Source organism: Dermacentor andersoni, chromosome 1 (assembly GCF_023375885.2).
Source record: "Dermacentor andersoni chromosome 1, qqDerAnde1_hic_scaffold, whole genome shotgun sequence".
Classification (NCBI taxonomy): domain Eukaryota; kingdom Metazoa; phylum Arthropoda; class Arachnida; order Ixodida; family Ixodidae; genus Dermacentor; species Dermacentor andersoni.
The window spans coordinates 389,680,296-389,689,703 of NC_092814.1; the positions used below are offsets into that span (position 1 = coordinate 389,680,296).

General features: G+C 45.4%; 1 long non-coding RNA gene across 1 annotated transcript; it reads left to right on the forward strand.

Moving 5' to 3' along the window:
* The first annotated feature begins 1,716 nt into the window (after window positions 1–1,716).
* LOC129381807 (uncharacterized) lies at window positions 1,717–4,964 on the forward strand. The gene is made up of 3 exons (XR_008609940.2): window positions 1,717–2,017; window positions 2,650–2,709; window positions 4,744–4,964. It is a non-coding gene; the product is annotated as an uncharacterized lncRNA (long non-coding RNA).
* The last annotated feature ends 4,444 nt before the right edge of the window (window positions 4,965–9,408 follow it).

The window sequence follows — 9,408 nt, forward strand, 5'->3', positions numbered from 1 at the left end:
CCTCACCAGATAAGTGGATTTTGCCCCAAATTTTATTATTTTAGCGCGAGCAGCAGCCGCATGCATCTTCTGCGGTTGCCCCGCCGATGACGGAGCGCGAAGTGGCGTCATCTCACGCTTGGCGCGCACGACGCGCACGTAGTATATATAGGCCGCGTGCACCGCCTATAGAGGCGCCACTGATGGCCACCTAGCGGGCGCTTCCAACAATACGCGCGGGAGCAGTAGCAGACGACAACGCTTTGCAGCAAGGGTGACTGAAGTTCGCGGCTGCGATTTGTCCTTTGTTCGGGCGCCAGACTGCTTCTTCTGCGGTGAGAGCTGTAGCGAAGACGCAGACCTTTGTGGGAGCGGGTATGAACAAGATGTTACCGGTGTTTGGGGCAACATGGTCCACATACGCGCCAGGTGCGTCCCGCAGACAAACGCCATGAAGACCATTTACATGAAGTGGAGCTCATGGAAACTAGCCGACAAATTTTGTTGACTAATGCGATGTCTCGACCGTGTCTTTTTTTTTAAATTCTACCCTTGCCGTAATGCTGCTTCTGCACCTCAATAATAAGCACCCGTCGTTAGTGCATACTTAGATAACAAATCCGCACGGTGCGATGTCTGCATATGCCGCGGTGTGATTTTTCTGCCGATGAATACATGTGACGCCGCCGAATAAGTGTAGTGAAAGTCGCCTGAAGAAGAATAATTGCGAATTTATTGATAGAAACGCGTACACTATAGTCAACGAAGCCACCAAACGCACGGGTTAATAAAAGCGCGTGTTAGCGCTGTATACCGCCGATTAACTGCCGTTCGCGCTGCAGTTTTTGCAATAATAAATTCCCTAGGGGAGCTGCTTGGAAACGTACAAAGCTATAGTCTGACTAACTTTGCAGTACTTTTTTAAATGTTACTAGAGAGAGGCGCCACATGATATATTTAAAGGCAGAGCAGCGCCAGTCAAATTAGATCCAGCGCTGGCGGCAAGGCCGGGTTTAGTCCTATGCGGCGTAAGCATAATAAGAAATAATTCAGTGAGTACAAAATTCACTTGCAAGAAGCGACTACGTTGTGAAACAAACAAACCACTCGGCGTGTTAACCCACGAAACACAGAACCTCTTAAAAACTTCTTGAAACGGCTACAAACGGCTATAGACGTCTTGGTCTATGATAAGACTGAAAATAGAATTTCTTCTAAACATAACCTCAGCACTTGGAATATGCTAGTATATATTCTATCTGCGGCAAAACCCACTACTGGTATCACTAGAGTCTGTTTTGGTAAACATTCAGAATGTCTAACTTAAGAACTTTTCTAGATCTTCTTGTCTAAAAGTGCATAAAATGCCAAACGACGTGTTAAAAGTGCGGTTACCGTCGGCCGTCGGCGTTAGCGAATAAAAGACGCCACAGACAAATCGAACTCGTTGGAAGCAACATAAGTTAATTGGCTTTGATATTAAATAATTTCACACCAGAACTTCAACAATCAAGGGCGTGTTATTGTTTTCCATACGGGGCGCGTACACGACGCCTGGAAGCCATTCTATGCTCGCGCAGCAGGTATACTGACAGCAGCAGGAGCGAAACGCCGGCGTTGCACAGCGGTGTCACAGAGCCACCGCGCTGCGATCACTTCGGCGACACAATCCAAATTTGTCGAAAATCTCAATCTGTGCTGGAAACACTGGGAGGCAGGAAGTTTGAAAAAACGGCCACTGCCGCCCGCAATGTCTCGGTCGTGGGCTGGTCGTGGGTTCGTTATGCTATTCCAGCCACTGTAGTTATGCCAGTTGTGCGCCATTCTAAGCCGTTCTGTACATTTATACTGGATATTAATTGGAGTCATTTAGCTGTGCTGATGCTGTTTGCCGTGTGTTTTGCATCGTGCTTCGTGACATCGGCTGTATTGCGTGTTTTCGCCGACGGCTTACTACCACAATGGCGGGATCTGCGTTCGCCGCCTTCGTGTCTCGGTGCGTCTTTGTACGTCGCACGTTCGGATAACACTTTTTCCGGTAAGTGAAATACATTGCACTTCGTTTTTCGTCAACAATGTGAATATTTTTAAGTGTTACCCGCGACAATTCTTGATATATGGGCTCTTCTGCCCTGCGAGTTTTCGTCATTACTTCTATACGAGGGTTCTTGTGTTCAGCCGTTCACACTACCGCGCTCCACGACTTCCGCAACACCAGTCCGAACTTTGCCCTGCTTGTTAGTCTTTGTGGTTGACGTAGCACGAACCAACCGAAAGGAGTGCATTCGAAGACGACGCGCTGGCTGTAATGCTGAACCAGGCTGAACTCGCCCTATTTTGTGTCCTTTTGTTCTTGCGTGTGCGCCCGTGTGTGTCAGTGACTATGCAGTTTGTAGCGTTCCCACTTTACAGCAAAACAAAAATATAACTGCTATGTTTACTTCATCTATAGAATTCCAAATTAAATCGTCTGCTGATGTACAAATTTCACTTGTGTTTTGTTCTAAATAAGCAGCAAAACCGTTAACCTAGTAGGTGCTTCATCTGGGAGTGAAAACACGACAGCTTGGCATTTATTATTGAATGACTGTGACTGGGTCACCTTAGTTGTAATTGCAAATCTGCCTTTCAACTGACTTGATGCTATCTTTTGTTCCTTTCACTCTATAGACGGCTGGACATCCTTCTTGTACCTTGGCGCTAGCTGGATGACGGGACATCATGATCAGTGTAAGCCAATGTACTGTACCCTCTCTGGTCCTCCCAGTGCTTTTTATATGGGTTAAGGCCAGGGAGTGCTTCGTGGTAAAATAGCTAGTTGGTGTCTCACAAACGGGCATTTTTTTTTGCGCTGGTCGATTATAAGCTGCCACTATTATAACCAATTTCTCAGTTACAGTGTACATACACAGTTCTACTAATAATTAGTTTCCCTAAGCCTTACAAAATGTACCTGTAGGTAGTCATCGCTATGTAAGAACTCAAAAATTAACTCTGCTGTGTCATACAAGTGTACCATACATGAGTAAAAATTTGCTACAACAGTGTACATTACACCTTGCTTCCCTAACGCACAAATGTATTCAAGCCAGTATTTGAATAGTTTGATATTCTAAATGTTTTCTGTGTGATTTAGTTTCTTTACAGGAATTTACTGTACAGCATCAGCAAGCAGTGTAATTTAAGATTTATGTGTGCTGTAAAAGGTGTGCTTTGCCGCTAGAATTGATAAAACATGGGCCGAGGCTTCCCCACATGGACAAACTTCAATTTCGCTCTACCACCATCAGCACTTGGCTGGCGCTTGCAAAATGAATCACATCAGGTAGCTTGTGCCAGACTGTTTTTTAACCTTATTGTGAGGAGATCACAAAGTGATGTGTGGAGGCGCCTGCGTCTGAGATGTAGATTGCACTGCAACATATGTGCGTGTAGAACAGGCATGATGCTCAGGGTTCCAGCAGTTTGCAGAGGTGCTTTTAAAATTTTGTCATAACTGCAATTTTACCTGTGCTGTTTTTTATCGCCTATTTCAATAATATCATTGGAGGTGTTATCAGAATTTAGCAATCTATTTGCCCTAGCCCATTAGCCTGCCACATTTGCCTTTTCACTAGGTGGGAAATTATTCAGCATGGACCATTACTTGAATACACCTTTTTGTGTGCAGTGGCTTCTCAACTGCGAGTCAACATAGATTCTCAGAATTACCTGAGGCAATAGGTGCACTGATGAATTTGCTACCTATATGAATCACTTTGCACTTTCTTGCGCAAACAGCATGTTAACACTTCCAAGACAGTGGGCAATGTTATCGTTTGATCACATCATGAGATACTTTCAATTTTGTGTGACGCATCATCCAAGGTGTTGCATCATTTGTGTGAGGCATTGCCCTAAACCAATTGGGGTCACATGAAAATATATCAACAAAAGTGATTGATCCAGCTAGGAGTGTTGCTTTGGAACACTATTTTATCAGCAGTCCTCCTTTGCATGCTACCTGCTTACTCTGTACTGTGTCACGTTTAAGTTAAAAAGAAGGCAACAGCTAGGCAGTGCAAAATGTCAAACTTGCTTTTAGTTTAACAATATAAAATGCTATTTAACTTTTTAATTAAGTTAGTACATCATTTACCTGCAGAGTGAATTACTGTTTTAAACTGATTATATTTTGCAGGAAGCTTCTCAGACTTGTTTCACAGGTTGATAAGTGGCTTTTTAGCCACAAAACACCATATAATAATTTAAAGGCTGACTCTGCTATGCAACTTAATGACTATATGGCAGGAACAAGGTCTCCGAGTTGTGGCGCTGGCTAACACTCTCAGGGTTCTACTAGAACACATAAATACCCAAGAAAGTGGATGGGAAAACAACGCCGCTGTAGCTGAATTGGTAGAGCATAGCACGCGAAATGCGAAGGTTGTGGGTTCGGTTACCACCTGCTGCAAGGTGTTCTTTCATCCACTTTAATTTCCATTAATTTATCGTTTATTTATTTCATTTATTAAGCACAAATAATTTCCCCTATGTTGTCCTTGGTATCAGTGTTTGTTGGCTTCTTATGATAGGAAATATACTAGTCATTTTAACCTTAACCTTTAACCTTTTTACCTTAAGATACCCATAATTTAAGAGAAAGGAGTGCTTAAATTTATTTTTAATGTGAGCAAACTTCTTACTTAGCACATATTACTAATTGAAGTTCCGATTTCAATATTCCCATTTCCTCCCTCGCCTTCTTTTTCCTCTTTTGTGCAGGTATTGCTTGCCTATGTCTACAAGAACCGTCACGCGTGGCCTGTGACAGCAAGCTTTTGTGGGCAGCAAGTGCTCTCCTACGAAGGCTGGCCTACTCTGGCAGCGGCGGCAATCATCTTCAAGATTTATCCATAATCACCTTTGCTGCTTTTTGTCACTCTTGTTGATTACACTTTCTGCGTCTTTTCTAATTTATTAGGTAATAAAGTATGAGTATGTGACATGGTGTGAAGTTGATGTCTTGCTGCATTTTCGCTTGCACTCATCTTTTATGCATGAAAAGCTCATCGTACAGTTTATGAAAAAAAAATAACAGCATATTATGATTTATCTTTCAGTTCTGGTAACATGCAACGTACAAGGAATTCACTAATGGATGATATGCCGAAGAACTGGCCATTATTTCTGCGTGATGCTGTTCAAGCATGTGGCGTTACTTACAAGAGGCACCCACAAAGTAAGTTACAATTTACTTTTAAATGAAGCATGGACATCAGAAAAAATATATTTATATTGCTAGTTAGAGTGGTTCGCCGAGTTTTTCCAGATGTGTACTATCCTTTATTTCTTAACTAATTGCAGCACAGTGTTCTGTTTCGTATACTGGTGTAATGCTATTGTGCCCCCTGTAGCTGAAACCAGGATGTAATTTTTGCCTGAACTGCAGCATCACTGACAATTTTTCTTTGCTAGAGGCTATTCAATTTGGTGGAGACCCAGCAGGGCGAAGTTTTGTCAATAATGACGTGTTTCATGCAGAGATGTTCTTGTTTAGGTCAATGGGTGAACATTGGAATGATATCATCATACAATACAGATCTTGTTTTATTTGCAAAATAATTCTGACAGGCGGCACTCAATTGATTGGTCTAATTAAAGAGCACTAATTGACCAATGAGGTCGTACTACACTATTCCCATGGTTCACATCTGGAAAAACTACCTGTGCATCACTCTATCCGACAATATAAACTTTTTTTTTTTTCTGATGTCCATGCCTCGTTTAAAATAAATTGTAACTGTGGGCAAACGTCGTGTTACTGTAACAGCTGCTGCAAAAATTTGAGGGAATGTCTAATAAAAGTCTTCAGTTGTTCTTGTCAAGCTGTCCATTAGCCAACTTTTAGCGTAACGTTAGCAGGGCTTACTGAAGTATTTCTAGACGTCCATGGCTACAAAATGTCTTGATCAAGACAGCTACTAGGCTTTTGAATTAGCCGTTCAAGACATCTTTTAGACATCAAATAGCTGCTTGCGTGTTTCGTGGGAAGTCTGCTCAGACAGCATCAAGGTGTGATGACTTACCAAACGTGACGCGAACTATTCAGCGAAAAATGGAACAAAAATACCATATGCAGCAACTATTAACAATTCTCGCCCTGAGCTACCTATTTTCTAAACACATTTCCCAAAAAAACCACAATATCTAAGATGCCCTCGGTAGAAATGAATAAAGCTGTTAAAGAAGCACTTGCTTGGTGTCATTCCGATAAGACACAGCGTGATTTATACCCTTTACAAACGAGGCAGGGTGAAAACCTCGCAGCTCAAAAGAATCAAGAGTTATGCATGAAGCAACTAGCAACAGTTAAACATGTGCGAAACCACCCATAAAATAGATGTAAAAACATGAAGTGCGCGACAGCTGGTGCGAGGATTTACCGGGCCACATAAAACTAACAATTTCAGTTCTTGCAAACTTCTGTAGCTTTAACATACAACACAATGCACTCATGCAGTCGTGCTGCCTAGCTAGCCGAACGCGGTAAAGAAGCGGAAAACAATATAAGCGGCAAACGGCATTCCGAACTTTAGCGAAATGCCTTTAAACCGCATGTTGCACTGCAGACGAACTTCGTCGCTTACGCGTCTAACTACAATCGAGTAAATAAATAACAATAAAAAAGAAAAAACACCGAAACGACAAAGGAACGGATGAGAACAAGAAATTTCTCGCCGAAGCGACGATCCATTGCCACCGTTGCTCCTGCAGATGAAGCTTTGCGGGGAATAATTAGAACCGTATCGCCGGCACGTTTTCGCCGGTATTTTAGCCCCCCACCCTGCAACAATTCTTCTTCGACATTCTTCGGAAGCTTTGGCCATCCCACACATGCGAAGGGTGTTGCCTATTTTGCTCTGAAAACACGCATAAGACGGAGAAGCACTATCAGCGACGCAACAAACTACGGCGTGCTACGGCGCGCGGCTCGCTCCTCTCCCGTGCGTTCTGCGCAAGGCCGCCACCAGTGGCGCGGCCATCGGCGTGCACGCCGCGTATAGCCCCGGCGAGGCTTCCGCAGAGTGCCGTTGGCGCAGAGAGTAGGGAGGGGGGACACTTGTCCGCGCGTGTCTACACGCGCATTCAGGCACCCCCTGCGTCCCTTGACCATTCTTGATGATAGTGATTTAAAGATGCGAAAGACGCTTGTTGAAATACCATCCCAGAAACCTCGAAACGCTTGTTTCATGCGAAGAAGAGACTTATTTTAGGAGAAAATGCGTTCTGAAGCGTCCGCGAATCTTTAGCGCAGTTCAAATCACCCGCCCTCCTTTCGAGGAGTGGTGACGTCATGGTCTCATAGTGACGTTGCACCGTCGCTGGCTAAAACGGCGCCCGCAGACGGCGGGCATGTGCATGTGCGGGCTTTTCTGCGCAAAACGCAGACACGTGGCCAGAAACAGCCAAGACAGAGCCGACAGCAGCGCGAAAGCGGAACTATGGTGGCTCGCGGAAGGGAAAGCGCGCGACGATAAGGTGGTTCTTTATTTTATGACGCCAACTTTGACGCTCGTTGCAATGGACGACCCTGACAACGACACATTGGCTCGCTATGCTGGGCTCGACTTCAGCGATTTAAGCACTGATGAACGTGACCTGCTGCTGAGGGCTCGCGCTGCCGGCGTCGTTGCGTACTACTACGACGGCAACTGTATGTCAGGGCTGTACATATTGGCACATTTGTAGCTTTTCCTTCGTGAAAAACAAATGCCACACTCACCGCCCCGTCTTCGACCTGCAGTTGTTCTTGCGCTTCGGAGAATGCAGGCAAGACCGACGGAACAACGCTACGGGAAAGCACTGCTTTGAAAGGCACTCCACACGACTTCAGTAAGTCGGCGTTGAACTCGTAATCGTCTGGACGAAAGTGCAGCGAGCACACTATGCGATTTTTCGGCTCTTTTCCAACGCACTGTGGCAGAGGTACGGCACCTAACCACTTCGAACGGAGAGGTTCACTCGTTGGCACACAGTGATAAGTAACGTTGGATTCGCCGATGCAACTGCCCTTGGCCAAGTTCCGCGGACCGTTCGCGCATCCCACGACATCACATGGACGTGGCATTCTCGCTGCTTGTTCCAAATGCAAGTTTCGCGAGCCAGCAGAACCAGCGCAGCACGACGCGATAACGAAACAACTGAAACTCCAAAGCGCGCGCAGCGCAGAGTCGAGCGGGCAGAGTCGAACGAAAACGAAACCTTTCGACCACCCATACTACTGAAGGGTAACGTCAAAATGTTTTTTTCTCAGAATCGAATAGTAGACAAGTAGCATTCCCTTCCGTCTTATAACCTAATGAAATGATCTTTTTATACGAGTACCCCGCAGGGGCGTCTGCGTCAGCAGGCGTTTGGTGCGTTGCGACACCACGTACCCGAGCACACGAGGGTTGGACCCTCCCGCGGCTAACCGTGCGCGGCTTAGCCGTGTCCGGGGAAAAGGGAATCCTTGGGGTTGAGCCAATGCCGGGTGTTTGGACCTTTACGGCCCCTCGGCGGCGGCAACATACCCCTTCGGCCTCGGCTTCACGTAGACGGCACCCCCGGACTGACCCACCCGGCGGAAATCGGTAGTTGCCCTTTCCTCTCTCTCTCCCTCCAACCTTCGTCTTTTTCTCACTTTCCATCTTTCCTGTCTTCTCCTAGCTTCCCTTTACTTCCAAGTTTCCAGGCAGCAAGGGTTAACCTGTGTGAATAGCCAACCTGGGTTATTTCATATTTGGTTATAGTGATGACGTAAAGCTGGCGTTTACAGGACCTGTTTATACAGTTCCTGTAGCGTCCCCTCGTAGGGCTCCACGGTGGGTGGCTGGCGTTATTGCCGAAAACTACATTTTTCTATGGCAAGTTCCTTTCCTCCACTTCCTGATCGCCCTCAAAAAAGAGGGCGCACCGAAGATGTGTTCCAGTTCTTTGGACGTCAAAGGCATAATCATAGTCATAGTATTATTACACGTAGCTCTTACACATTTTGCAGTGACCATCTTTTAGGCCCCTTTACAGCCCTGTAACATTCATTGATTGTAATTTATCGCTTCACTTTAATTTCATTACAATTGGCTTGGCGCTCTTTGGCCATGCCTGCCCCTTGCGCCATAAAACAACTAACATCATCATCATCATTATCCGTGTCAGACCATATGTGCCAAATCCCCTAAGATGTTTCAAATGCCAGCGTTTCGGCCACAGTTTGCAGAGCTGCCGGGGTCGCCAAACATGTGCGAAATGCAGTGCCCATGAACACGCCACTGAAGCTCTCCACTGTGTAAACTGTGATGGGGAGCACGCCACGTACTCGCGGTCGTGCCCATCCTGGAAAAAAGAAAAGGAAATTGTAGCAATAAAAGTAAGGGAAAATATAAGTTTCAAGAAGGCACGCAGGCA